Here is a 14,232-nt window from a genome sequence, read left to right as displayed (position 1 = left end):
AATGCATTTATATTTCTCATTTAAAATAATTAATGAAACATGACTGGTATAAAAAATTATATTTAATGTGATGAGTTTCAACATATACGCACATCCATGGAGCTATTATCACATTCATTGTGGTAAACACATTCAGATTGCTTTTGATAGAAATCATAGTGCATAGTTACACGTCTGTGTGGTTGGTAGCTGTTGGGTTTCACAACCTTTTGAAGTGATGTGACTTGATATTTGCATGTACTCACTCATGCAATGGTCTTTAAAGTAGTATTTCCTGACCCAGATAAGTAGATATGGTCATCTACACAATCTTAAATTGCAGTTTCTTGCTCTAGCTTTTTTTCTTTTAAGAGTTATTCATGAAAGAATCCCATTTTTCATCAACCAAGGCATAAACTATGGTGACTAGACTAAGATTAGCCCTGCTGGTTATTGATCTTTTTGTGTGTGCTAGGGGAGAAGCTTCTAGTTCAGTCCTGTTCTTTTGTTTTTCTGTTTCTTTCCTTTCCTCTTTCCTTTTCTTTCCTTTCCTTTCCTCTTTCGTTTCCTCTTTCGTTTCCTCTTTCCTTTCCTTTTCCTTTCCTTTCCTTTCCTTTCCTTTTCCTTTCCTTTTCCTTTTCCTTTCCTTTTCCTTTTCCTTTCCTTTTCCTTTTCCTTTCCTTTCCTTTCCTTTCCTTTCCTCTCCTCTCCTCTCCTCTCCTCTCCTCTCCTCTCCTCTCCTCTCCTCTCCTCTCCTCTCCTCTCCTCTCCTCTCCTCTCCTCTCCTCTCCTCTCCTCTCCTCTCCTCTCCTCTCCTCTCCTCTCCTCTCCTCTCCTCTCCTCTCCTCTCCTCTCCTCTCCTCTCCTCTCCTCTCCTCTCCTCTCCTCCTCTCCTCTCCTCTCCTTTCCTCTCCTTTCCTTTCCCCTCTCCTTTCCTTTCTCCTCTCCTTTCCTTTCTCCTCTCCTTTCCTTTCTCCTCTCCTTTCCTTTCTCCTCTCCTTTCCTTTCTCCTCTCCTTTCCTTTCTCCTCTCCTTTCCTTTCTCCTCTCCTTTCCTTTCTCCTCTCCTTTCCTTTCTCCTCTCCTTTCCTTTCTCCTCTCCTTTCCTTTCTCCTCTCCTTTCCTTTCTCCTCTCCTTTCCTTTCTCCTCTCCTTTCCTTTCTCCTCTCCTTTCCTTTCTCCTCTCCTTTCCTTTCTCCTCTCCTTTCCTTTCTCCTCTCCTTTCCTTTCTCCTCTCCTTTCCTTTCTCCTCTCCTTTCCTTTCTCCTCTCCTTTCCTTTCTCCTCTCCTCTCCTCTCCTCTCCTCTCCTCTCCTCTCCTCTCCTCTCCTCTCCTCTCCTCTCCTCTCCTCTCCTCTCCTCTCCTCTCCTCTCCTCTCCTCTCCTCTCCTCTCCTCTCCTCTCCTCTCCTCTCCTCTCCTCTCCTCTCCTCTCCTCTCCTCTCCTCTCCTCTCCTCTCCTCTCCTCTCCTCTCCTCTCCTCTCCTCTCCTCTCCTCTCCTCTCCTCTCCTCTCCTCTCCTTTCCTTTCTCCTTTCCTTTCCTTTCTCCTTTCCTTTCCTTTCTCCTTTCCTTTTTTCTTTTCTCCTCTTCTATTCTCTCTCTCTCTTTTTTTGTCAAGATTATTAGAGTAAGGCATCCAGTATTGTTTTCAAAGTGAGAAAGGAGTAAATGGAAAAGGACACCCATATGAGACCTGACCTGAGCATGATTGTCTTCTGTGATTCAAATCCTTTTGAATGAAATGACAAGTAAAAGATATTTTTCTTGGGGATTTATTTATTAGTTATCTTTCCACTTTCAGTATTTCATATTGTACCTAGTGCCTTTCACTTTATTACATTTGTAAACACCTGGAAACCATGTCGTTAGATATGCCTGTGCCAATCACCTAATATTTTTTCCTTTCTTCCTCTTAAAAAAGTGAGATATAATTATAGCATTTCTCCTTTCCCTTTCTTCCCTCCAAACCCTTCCATATGACCCATATAGTTCTCTTTCCAATTTGTGGGCTTAAAAAATGTTATCGGAAGACAGCTATGCTCATCACTATACCAACAATGCTGCACCCAGATGCCCCTCAACTGAGGAACGGATACAGAAATTGTGGTACATCTACACAATGGGATACTTCTCATCAATAAAAAACAAGGAAATCGTGATATTTACAGGTAAATGGTGGGAACTGGAAAAGGTCATCCTGAGTGAGGTATCCCAGAAGCAGAAAAACACACATGACATATACTCACTCATAAGTGGATATTAGACCTATAAGATAGGATAAACACACTAAAATCTCTACACCTAAAGAAACTAATCAAGAAGGAAGACTCTGGCTAAGATACTGAATCCGCATTCAGAGAGGCAAAGAGGATGGACATCAGAAGAGGGAGAAAAAAGGGAACAGGACAGGAGCCTGCCACAAAGGGCTTCTGAAAGGCTCTACCCTGCACACTATCCAAGCAGATGCTGAAACTTATGGCCAACCTTTGAGCAGAGTGCAGGGAATCTTATGAAAGAAGTGGTAAATAATAAGACCTGGAGAGGACAGGAGCTCCACAAGGAGAGCAACAGAACCAAAAATCTGGGCACAGGGGTCTTTTCTGAGACTGATACTCCAACCAAGGACCATTCATGGAGATAACCTAGAACCCTTGCACAGATGTAGCCCATGACAGTTCAGTGTCCAAGTGAGTTCCATTGTAATGGGAACAGGGACTCTCTCTGACATGAACTGATTAGCCTACACTTTGATCACCTTCCCCTGAGGGAGGAGAAGCCTTACTAGGACACAAAAAAGACAATGCAGCCTGATAGACTGATTAGACCTGATAGACTAGGATCAGAAGGAAGGGGAGGAAAACCTCCCCTATCAGTGGACTTGGGGAGTGGCATGGGTGGAAAATGGGGAGGAAGGGAGCTACAGGGGAATACAAAGTCAAGAAATTGTAATTAATAAAAATAAAAATTAAAAAATTGTTATTACATACATATATGCATACACATCTATATTTCTAAATACAACCTTCTCAGTCTGTATAATATTACTCGTATGTTTGTTTTCAGAGTTTACCACTTGGAATCACATAACCAATTGGTGTGTTTTTTTCCCCTGGGGAAAATTATTTTTCCTACTCTCAGCATTCCTTAGTTGCTGGTCATTTTTCGCAAAATTACTCCAAGGTTACATTTATTTATTTATTTATTTATTTATTTATTTATTTATTTTTATATTACAGTTTATTCAATTTGTATCCCAGCTATAGCTCCCTCCATCATTACCTCCCAATCTCACCCTGCCTCTGTCATCTCCTCCCATGTCCCTCTCCAAGTCCACTGATAGGGGAGGTCCTCCTGCCCTTCCATCTGACTCTAGCTTATCAGGTCTGATCAGAACTGGCCTCATTGCTCTGTTGTTTGGTAAGGCTGCCTGCCCCCCTCAGGGGGAGATGATCAAAGAGCCAGCCACTGAGTTCATGGCAGAGACAGCCCTTGTTCCCCTTACTACAATACCCATTTGGAGACTGAGCTGCCATGGACTACATCTGTGCAGGGATTCTAGGTTATCTCCATGTGTGGACCTAGGTTGGAATAATAGTCTCAGAAAAGACCCCGGGCCCAAATTTCTTGGTTCTGTTGCTCTGCTTGTGGAGCTCCTGTCCCCTCCAGGTCTTTCTATCTCCAACTTCTTTCATAAAATTCCCTGCACTCTGTCCAAAGTTTGCTTATGAGCCTCAGCATCTGCTTTGATACCCTGCTGGGTAGAGTCTTTCAGAGGCCCTCTGTGGTAGGCTCCTGTCCTGTTCTCTGTTTTCTCTATCTTCCGATGTCTGTCCCATTTGCCTTTCTGAGTGAGGATTGATCACCTTACCCAGGGTCCTCCTTCTTGCTTATCTCCTTTTTGTGTAGAAATTTTAGTATGTTTATCCTATATTGTATGTCTAATATCCACTTATAAGTGAATATATACCATGTGTGTCTTTCTGCTTCTGGAGTAACTGACTCAGGATGATCTTTTCTAGATCCCACCATTTCCCAGCAAATTTCATGATTCCCTTTGTTTTTAATTGCTAAGTAGTATTCTATTGTATAATTGTACCACAAATTTTGTATCCATTCTTCAATTGAGGGACATCTGGGCTGTTTCCAGACTCTGGCTATTACAAATAAAGCTACTACGAACATGGTTGAGCAAATATCCTTTTTTTGTACTTGAGCATATTTTGGATATATACCCAAAAGTGGTACAGCTGAATCTTGAGGAAGTACTATTACTAATTGTCTGAGAAAGTGCCAGATTGATTTCCAAACTGGTTGTACCAGTTTACATTCCCACCAGCAATGGAGGATTGTTCCCCTTTCTTCACATCCTCTCAAGTTGTCACTTGAGTTTTTGATCTTAGCCATTCTGATGGGTGTAAGGTGAAATCTCGGGGTCGCTTTGATTTGCATTTCCCTGATGACTAAGGACAATGAGCATTTCTTTAAATTTTTCTCTGCCATTCGATATTCATCTATAGAGAATTCTCTGTTTTGCTCTGTAGCCCATCTTTTATTTGGATTACTTGATGTGTTGCTTATTAACTTCTTGAGTTCTTTATATATTCTAGATATTATCCCTCTGTCAGATATATGGTTGGTGAAGATCCTTTCCCAGTGGGTTGGCTGTCATTTTGTTCTGATGACAGTGTCCTTTGCTTTACAGAAGCTTTGCAGTTTCATGAGGTCCCATTTATTGATTGTTGATCTTAGAGCCTGTGCTGTTGGTGTTCTTTTGAGGAAATTGTCTCCTGTGCCAATGAGTTCAAGGCTCTTCCCCACTTTTTCTTCTAACAGATTTAGTGTGTGTATATTTATGTTTGAGGTCTTTGATCCACTTGGACTTTAGTTTTGTACAGGGTGATAAATATGGAACTATTTGCATTTTTCTGCATGTAGACATCCAGTTAGACCAGCACCAAGGTTATTTTAATAATGAAGAGTTTAAAGGAGTGGTTTTAAAGGTGGAGAGAGAAGAAATGCACCAAGATTGACTTTTTAATAAACTTTTTTTGTATTAACATCCTAATTTGTAACTCCCCATTAAAATGTAAGTTCCCATTGAATCTTAGAAAACAGTATAGAAAGAACAATTATGACTTCTGACTCTTTGAAAATAAAAAAGGTAAGATAATACTGCTTAATTGCCCTGATAGCCTGAAACTAATTATTAACCTTCAGATAGTCTTTCAGATTGACTTTCTGAACCTTTTTGCATTTTAAATTGTGTCTCCCATGGGTATATTTACTTAGTCATGTTGTTGTTTTGAAACAAGGAGTTTTAAGCACCTTATATATCAAATTGCCTTCTGGAATTTTGAAACACTATCAAAGCCATAGACTCTTATATATAGTTTTCTCTGAAGAGAAAATACCCCCACTTTACATTTTGTATCAAATTATATTTCGGTTTAATTTCTGCTTGGCTCTGCTAAAATTCTGCTACAAATCACTAAATTACAGTTAATATTTACTATGTCTTCAATATTTTTTAACCCACAGAAAAAACACTATTTAAATTTTTCTAGGTGTTTTTTTTTTTTTTTTTTTTTTTTTTTTTGTCAACTTGACACAAGTTAATGCAATCTGAGAGGAGGGAACCTCATTTAAGAAAATGACTCTATTTTTTTCTCTTTTTAAAAATTCTTTATTAATTACACTTTATTCACTTTGTATCCCCCCTATGGCTCCCTCCCTCCTCCCTTCCCAATCCCTCCCTTCCTCCACCCTCTGCATGCATGCCCCTCCCTAATTCCACTGATAGGGGAGGGAGGTCATCTTTTCCTTCCTTCTGATCCTAGTCAATTAGGTCTCATCAGGAGTGGCTGCATTGTCTTCTTCTGTGGCCTGGTAATGCTGCTTCTCCCTCAGAGGGAGGTAATTAAAGAGCAGACCAATCAGTTCATGTCAGAGACAGTTCCTGTTCCTATTACAATGGAACCCATTTGGATACGGAACTGCCATGGGCTACATCTGTGCAGGGGTCTTAGGTTATCTCCATGCATAGTCCTTGGTTGAAGTATCAGTCTCAGGAAAGACCCCTGTGCTCAGATCTTTTGGTTCTGTTGCTCTCCTTGTGGAGTTCCTGTCCTCTCCAGATCTTACTGTTTCCCAGTTCTTTCATAAGATTTCCTGCACTCTGCCCAACAGTTGCCCATAAGTCTCAGCATCTGCATTGATAGTCTGTAGGGCAGAGCCTTTTAGAGGTCCTCTGTGTCAGGCTCCTGACTTATTCCGTCTTTTCTTTTTATTCTGATGTCCATCCTCTTTGCCTTTCTGGATAGGAATTGAGCATTTTAGCAAGAGTCCTTCCTCTTGATTAGTTTCTTTAGGTGTACAGATTTTAGTAGGTTTATCCTATATTATATGTCTATATGAGTGAGTATATACCATGTGCGTCTTTCTGCTTCTGGGATAGCTCACTCGGGATGATCTTTTCCAGATCCCACCATTTACCTGTAAGTTTCATGATTTCTTTGTTTTTTATTGCTGAGTAATATTCCATTGTGTAGCTGTACCACAATTTCTGTATCCATTCCTCCACTGAGGGGCATCTGGGCTGTTTCCAGCTTCTGGCTATTACAAATAAGGCTGCTACAAACATGGTTGAGCAAATGGCTTTATTGTGTACTTGAGCCTCTTTTGGATATATGCCTAGGAGTGGTATAGCTGGATCTTGAGGAAGCGCTATTCCTAGTTGTCTGAGGAAGCGCCAGATTGCTTTCCAGAGTGGTTGTACAAGTTTACATTCCCACCAGCAGTGGAGGAGGGTTCCCCTTTCTCCACAACCTCTCCAGCATGTGTTGTCACTTGAGATTTTTATCTTAGCCATTCTGATGGGTGTAAAGTGAAATCTCAGGGTCATTTCGATTTGCATTTCCCTTATGACTAAGGCCGTTTAACAATTCTTTAACTGTTTCTCTGCCATTCGATATTCCTCTATTGAGAATTCGCTGTTTAGCTTTGTACTCCATTTTTTAATTGGATTATTTGAGTTGTTGCTGTTTAACTTCTTGAGTTCTTTATATATACTGGATATTGGCCACAGAATAAGACAATGCAGCCACTCTTGATGAGACCTAATTGACTAGGATCAGAAGGAAAGAAAAGAAGACCTCTCCTATCAGTGCAATTGGGGAGGGGCATGCATGCAGAGGGTTGAGGAAGGGAGGGATTGGGACGGGAGAAGGGAGGGAACCACGAGGGGGGAAACAAAGTGAATAAAGTGTAATTAATGAAGAATTCAAAAAAAAGAAAAAAAGAAGTATAGTTAAAAGTATTATCTAATAATCTCAATGTCTAATTCCTTGAAATAATAAATTTATTCTACAACCAACCAACCAAACAAACAAACAGAAAAACAAAAAGAAAATGCCTCTATAAGATGGGCTGTAGGCAAGCTTGTGGGGGCATTATCTTAATTATTGATTGAGGGAGAGAACCCAGACTATTGTGGGTGGTGCCATTCCTGGGCTGTTAGTCCTGGATGCTATTAGAAAGCAGGCTGAACAAGGCACGAAAAGCAAGCCAGTAAGCAGCACTGTTCATAGCCTCTGCATCAGTTCTTGTGTCCAGGTTCCTGCTCTGTTTGAGTTTCTGTCCTGACTTCCTTAGATGATCAACTGAAATATAGAAGAGTAAGACTAGTAACCCAAATAAGCCCTTTCCTCCCTAAGTTACTTTGATCAAGGTGTTTCATTGCAGCAATAATAAGAACCCTAACAAAGACAGAAATCAGTACCAGGATTGTAGGGTATTGCTGTGACAGATGTGCCCATGTATTTTGAGAAGGACTGTAGAAGAACTTTGGAAGTTTAGGCTAAAAAAGCAATTGAGTGTTCAAACCTTGGAATCTTTGGTGGGTTGTTTTGTGGGATCTTGGAAGATAAGAAAGTTCAAAGAAATGCAGATGATGGAGATCTGGCTTGTGAAGTTTCGGAGGAAATTTTGAGAATTCCTTAATGATTCTATCAGAGTGATTTATTATTTTGAATTAAGATTCTGTGGTTCTGATTAGCTGGGACTGACAAATCAGCTCTGGTTAACAAGACACCAGAACAACCAAAGTCAAACCTTTGCTTTACTGGGAAAATTGATGCTGGTTAGCTGGAGCTTAGAAATTATCAGTGACTGAGACTAGTATCGTTAAGGTTAAATCTTCTGGGAAGTGTTTCCTCAGAGCCAACACACAGAAGCTGTGTTCCAGAGGTGGTCAAGGTTGCATATCATGCTGGCAGTGGAACATGGTCATGTATAATACTCACCGAGCTGGTGCTGGATTTTAGGGCACGAAAGGTTCAAGGGGAGCAGCTGAAACTTGGCACTGTGAGAGGAGAGGGGAGGCCTTTGGTGAAGGTGCAGCTAGAGTAGCAGTGGAGGCCCCAGACTGAAGGGGTCATAGCAACAGCTGAGGCTTAGCACCATGAAGAGAACTCAGGAGAGGGTATTGGTGAAAGTCTAGCCCAGGTGCAGAAGACTTCAGTAGTTTGGAGATGCCAGTGCATGTGACAACTGCCTAGAATAGCAGTTGCTAGGGGGTGGAGCTGGCCTGAGCTTAGAAGACAAGCTGTTTGAGTTGCAGAAGGCAGAGGCAGAGAAGTGACCCATGGCCTTTGGAGGATAACAGATGATCATAGAAGAATCCCAGATACTGGACATTGAGTGATTTATGGAATTGGAGTTTGGTTTTCCTTTGATCTGATTGTGATGGTGTCCTGGTTTTCCATCTTGAAATAAGAAAGTGTTTAAATTATTTTTTATTTTATAGGAGCCCACAGCTTATAACATTTGGTTTTAAAACTTTAACAAAAGACTTCGGACATTTTTCTTAAGAGACTGAATTTCTTCCTCTTCTTTTTCTTCTTCTTATTATTATTTACAATCTATTTACTTTGTATACTAGTTGTAGCCTCCTCCCTCATCTCCTCCTGGTCCCACCCTCCCTCCCCCTTCCTCCCTTATACCTCTTCTTTAGTTCACTGATAGGGGAGGTACTCCTCCCATACTGTCTGACCCTAATCTATCAGTTCCCATCAGGACTGCCTGGATCCTCTTCTTTTGTGGGCTGGCTGGGTTGCCCCACCAGAAAGAAGTGATCAAGGGGCAGGCAACAGAGTTCATGTCAAAGACTGTCTATGAATTTTTAAAGTGGGTTTGTAAGACTGTGGGATATTTTAAGTTTGTAAAATGTATATCATGATGATTATATTAATGTGCAATCAATCTTGTGCTTCTCAATCTTGTGGATGCTGCTGACCCTTTAATACAGTTTCTTATGTGGTGGTGAACCCGAACCATAAAATTATTTTTGTTGCCACTTCATAACTGTACTTTTGCTACTGTTATGAATGTAATATAAATATCTGATATGCAAGATATGTGATATGTGATCCCCATGAAGACTCCTGATATGACAGGTTGACAACCACTCCTTTACAGAGATGTGCTTGTGTCAAGTGGACAAGGGGTCCATTTTGCTGGATAGTTTTATGTCAACTTGACACAAGCTAAAGTCATCTGAGAGGAGGAAACTTCAATTAAGAAAATAACTCCATAAGATCTGGCTTTAGGCAAGCCTATAAGACATTTTTGTAATTAGTGACTGATTGTGTGTGGTGCTGTCCCTGGACTGGTGGTCATGAGTTCTATAAGAAAGCAGACTGAGAAAACATGAGATTTCAAGCCAGTTAGCAGCATTCCTTCATGGTCTTTGCATGAGCTCATGTCTCCAGGTTCTTGTCCTGTTTAAATTCCTGTCCTGACTTCCCTCAATGAAGAGTGATTTGGAAGCATAAACCATATAAGTAATTTCTTTGCCCAGTTGCTTTGACCCTGCTGTTTTATCACAGCAATGATAACCCTAACTAGAACATGCTGTCAATGTGTAATAATTTCCTTATGAGGAGGTTCACTATGTATATTGTTTTAATGCCTGCCTCACACGAAGCTCTTTGTTAATGCCATGATGTTAGATATGACAGAAGACATAGAAGAGATTTCAGATGAATAGAGAGAATGTTCTAGGCATGCTGCTTTCAAATCAAAATATACCAATATGAAAAATTATTTGGGGGTATAGAAGAACCAGTTGTTAGCTTTAATTAGTATTTTTGTGTAAAGGAGGAGAAAACACATAGGTATCACATTTTCTTTCATTCTCTTAATTTCACCTAAAAAGTATTAGTGTCATATTTCCTTCTTATTTCTATTGCATTAATCAAGAAGAATCCCATTTTTCCCTACTTGACATATGATGCAAGAGATTTCCTCTGATTATGACACATGAATCTATCTGTGCAGGGAAATTCTAATTCTTTGGTTAAGCTAAGTGATCATAAGGAAAGATTAAACATTAGTAGGACACATCAGTTTATATGTAGAAACTTTTGAAACAGAATAAAGACTGTATTGTTTTGTTTTGTTTTGTTTGAGAAAAGCTCTCTCTGACAAGGCACTATCTGTCCTGAAACTCATATGTAGACCAGACTGGCCTCAACTCACAGATCTGCCTGCCTTTCTGCTTCTTGAATGCTGGCCACCACACCTGGTACTGAAAAAAATTTTTTTTTTGCCTTTGCCATCAATTGTGACCAAAAGTAAGATGTCATGTTATATGGCTATCTGACATGATGTGAACTTGGTCTAACCATGGGAAAGATACTAACATTATTAAATTTCCAGTATAACCATATAGTTCTAAGTGCTTTTAGTTGTTTTACACACAATCATACCATTTTTCTTTTCTACTGTCTCTACTCCAGGAATCCTGCCCAACTTTACATTTTTAAAAACCAAGACCTTATGAAAGGCCTTTGAAGATCCCTTGGTGTTCAAATACATCCAGTGTCTAGTCCTACCTTCTCCAAACATCATCATCCTGCTACTGGGATTGCTTGCCAGTCTGTATGTCATGTTAATATTGACATTTCCTTATGTATCCAGAAAATCCACTGTGGTGTTTATTAGTAACAAAGCACGGGCAGACATCTTATTAGGCTGCAGTATTTTTTCTGCCATCACAGCAGGTGTGATAAAGAGTGAAATATTGTCAGCTTCCTTTCAGTAAGCCTTGAGGCAGAACTTCCAAATTGCAAATGTACATGCCAGTTCCCTATCACTGAGCTGTGTTAGCCTTGAGGCTTTTCTGATTACTTTTCTTCCAGTAGAGACACGCCACAGAAGGAATGTTGGATGTGCCAGAGTCCCTTCTAAGACCATCTGGGCTGCTGTAATTACTCAGTGTTCCCTTTATCAGCTTGAGTGTGTCAAAGGCCTTAACATCTCTTATCTTGGCATTCATAGGCAAATTCGGCTATTGAATTTCCATTGTGAAGCCACAGCACTGCTGAAATTACTTATTTACCCTATTGGAGTTCTTTTAAGAATCTTCAACATATATCTTTTCTATAAAGATTTATTTTCTATAAATATATTTATTTAGTTTCTCAGAAATGTGAGATATGGTGTCCAGTATAACCATTCATATTTGTGGTGCTGTGAAAACACTTTATAGATGTGATTAACATTTAATTTGTTAATATTAAGAAAAGAGACTAATATGCACCTCAATAGCTGAAGGCCTTGAAAACACAAAGCAGGTTTTCCAGGGAAAGGAATGTTACCTGAAGACTGGTAACTTGAGTTTCCAATCTGTTGTTTGTACTACGTATTTCCGTGTCAAGACTACAGCACTTGTGTTCCTGATGTACCAGTCTGGTGGTCCACGCCACCGAGTTTGAACTCTCTAGGTCTGAAAAATCATGGGAAACAGTTAAAAGAAAGGGAAAATACAACCTACTCAGTCTATATGATGTTACTTTTATGTGTGTTTCAGGACTGATCATTTGGTATTGCATAACCAATTGATGTGCTATTCCCTGGGGAACACTATTTCTCCTGCTCTCAGCATTTCTTATTTGCCTGAAGTTCTTTGTCTAGGGTTGATGGTCTCATGAGACTTTCTTCATCCATGTTAACATGTCTATTTTTGTCATCCTTGTTAAAATCACGTTTAGACATTCATGTTGGTGAGACCTTTTGGATGTAGCTTCTGACAATTCTAGGATATATAATATTACAACAAACTTTCTCATCTCTTGGGTCTTAGAATATTTCTATTATCTCTTCTGCAAGCAACTGAAAAAAGAGGAATATGGGAGAGCTTCGAGGGAGGAAAGGGGAAATGCTGTAATCATATTATAATTTTAAAAATAAAAATTAGACAATACCATATCCTACATATTCTGTTTATTTTATTTTTATTTATGAAGAACCTTGATCAATGCTGATTTTTGCTACTGGGAATCATTCCAGAGAAAAAGAACTTTCACATTCTCTGAATTTGTTTTGGGATTTTTGAAACTTCCTCTCTAATGTGTCTAGGTTTAAGAGCTTTGATACCTCTATTTCTAATAGTAAAGGAGCTCTGATTGTACATAGCATGATGTGGCAAGAAGTGTAAAACATCACTATTGACTACACTCAATGAAATTTCTTGATGAGCACACACACAACTACTGTTGAACTCACTATGTAGTTGATGACTCCTGATCCTCCTGATTCTACCTCCCAAATATTGACATGATAAACATGTGTAGTCACATGTGGTTGGGTACCCTAGAACATACGGACAAAATAATGAGGCTTAAAGAGACTGAACAATTGCTGCTAATTTTCTAAGTGGAAAAAGAAAGGAATGAATTAAAGGGTTTAATTCCTAATCAAGTGCTACATTAATGACCTGAAAACATTTAAATCTTCCCTGAAAGACTCTTACCTGTAGTTGCCAAGGTGACATGATGAAAAAAAAAGTAAATATAAGTGCCATCCTTTAAGAAAATTACAATTTAACCAGAACTCTTAATCTCTCAGGATGTCTGCTGTCAAGTGAAGACAACTGGGAAGGAAGGGGATATTCAAAATTGACATGAGGATAAATGGCCACACGTGAATGAGCTTGAGGAGAGTGAACCTCTAAAGTTAGACAAGTTCCTTTTGTCTGTAGAAGCAGCCTCACCAAAGGAAGAACTCTATTTTACCAGAAAAACTGTAGAGTCTCATATCAAGGCTTCCTTGTGCCACTGAAATTTGTTCCTGGGGCTTTCCTGACTATCCCTCTGTTATTTCTGGGTATATAATTAGACTCAAGTCCCAGCAAGCACTAAAGGGTGAGGTGTGTTACATAAGGAAGTTTGTTAAGATCCAAAGGAACTGTGGTTTTTTTTTTTCAATTCATACAGAGACTTGAATTAAATTTTTAATAATGGATATTAAAGGTGGAGGAGAAGGGTAAGAAGGACAGATAAGAAAGGTAAGAAGGATTGAGGCAAATAAGTAGGAGCGGTAGAGTGACAGGCACACACTTCTTTACCATGAACCCAAAACACGTATTTATTAGGGGATCACCAACATTCACGTTTAAAATAATACATTTTGTTGTTCCTTTGAGAATTTTGTACACCATGTTTTGATTCTATTCACCTCTGCTACTCTCTGTAATACTTTCCAGATCCACTCCTTTCTCCTTACTCATCCTGTACTTTGGTGTTCTTTTTTTTTTTTTTTTTTTTTTTTTACATTTTTAGAAAGAAGGTACTATCTGGTAGTAGATGTCCTGGTCCTCTGGCTCTCACAATCTTTCTGTTCCCTCTTTCCCTATGTTTCTTGAGCCTTATGTGCAGGGTTTGTGTTATAAATGTATTAACTGGGGAGGGGCATTTGAGGGTCAGTTGTTAACTGCCTTTGACCTGTTGTGGCTTTCTGTAGTGGTCTCTGTCTGCTACTGCTGCTGCTGGAAAGGAAACCTTCTTTGGTAAGCTGCACTTATCTGTTGATATAAGTATAAATGTTTAAAACAGTTTGAAATTATAGTGGTGTAAGAAATGTGATAATAGTAGGTTCTCCTCCAAGTTCCATGGCCTCATCAGTCACGGGTCATTGTTTAGGTTTTCTCTCAGGCAGGAATTTCCTACTATTGATCAGTCCAATCAGGTGCCAATCACCCCCTGCCTATAAACATTACTATTTCACCTTTTGGAATATCTGTCTGTGCTGATCATCGTTGTGGTTCGTGGACATTACAGGTGGATAAGAGTATTGATTGCTTTTCTCTCTGGGAAGCTTGCATGGCTCCTTTCCATACCATGACAGCTAATCCTCAAAAAGAAGGCTTCAGGTCAAAACCAGTCTGATTCCTCCAAGTCATGTCTCTAAAGTATGT

General features: G+C 39.6%; 1 pseudogene; it reads left to right on the top strand.

Annotated features, from left to right (window-relative positions):
* Positions 1 to 8,436: 8,436 nt before the first annotated feature.
* On the top strand, positions 8,437 to 11,454 carry LOC110542768 (P2Y purinoceptor 6-like; annotated as a pseudogene).
* The last annotated feature ends 2,778 nt before the right edge of the window (positions 11,455 to 14,232 follow it).

This window comes from Meriones unguiculatus, chromosome X (genome assembly GCF_030254825.1).
Source record: "Meriones unguiculatus strain TT.TT164.6M chromosome X, Bangor_MerUng_6.1, whole genome shotgun sequence".
Taxonomy (NCBI): Eukaryota; Metazoa; Chordata; class Mammalia; order Rodentia; family Muridae; genus Meriones; species Meriones unguiculatus.
Note: the sequence above shows the minus strand (reverse complement) of the source record. Positions and strands in the feature narration are given on the sequence as shown.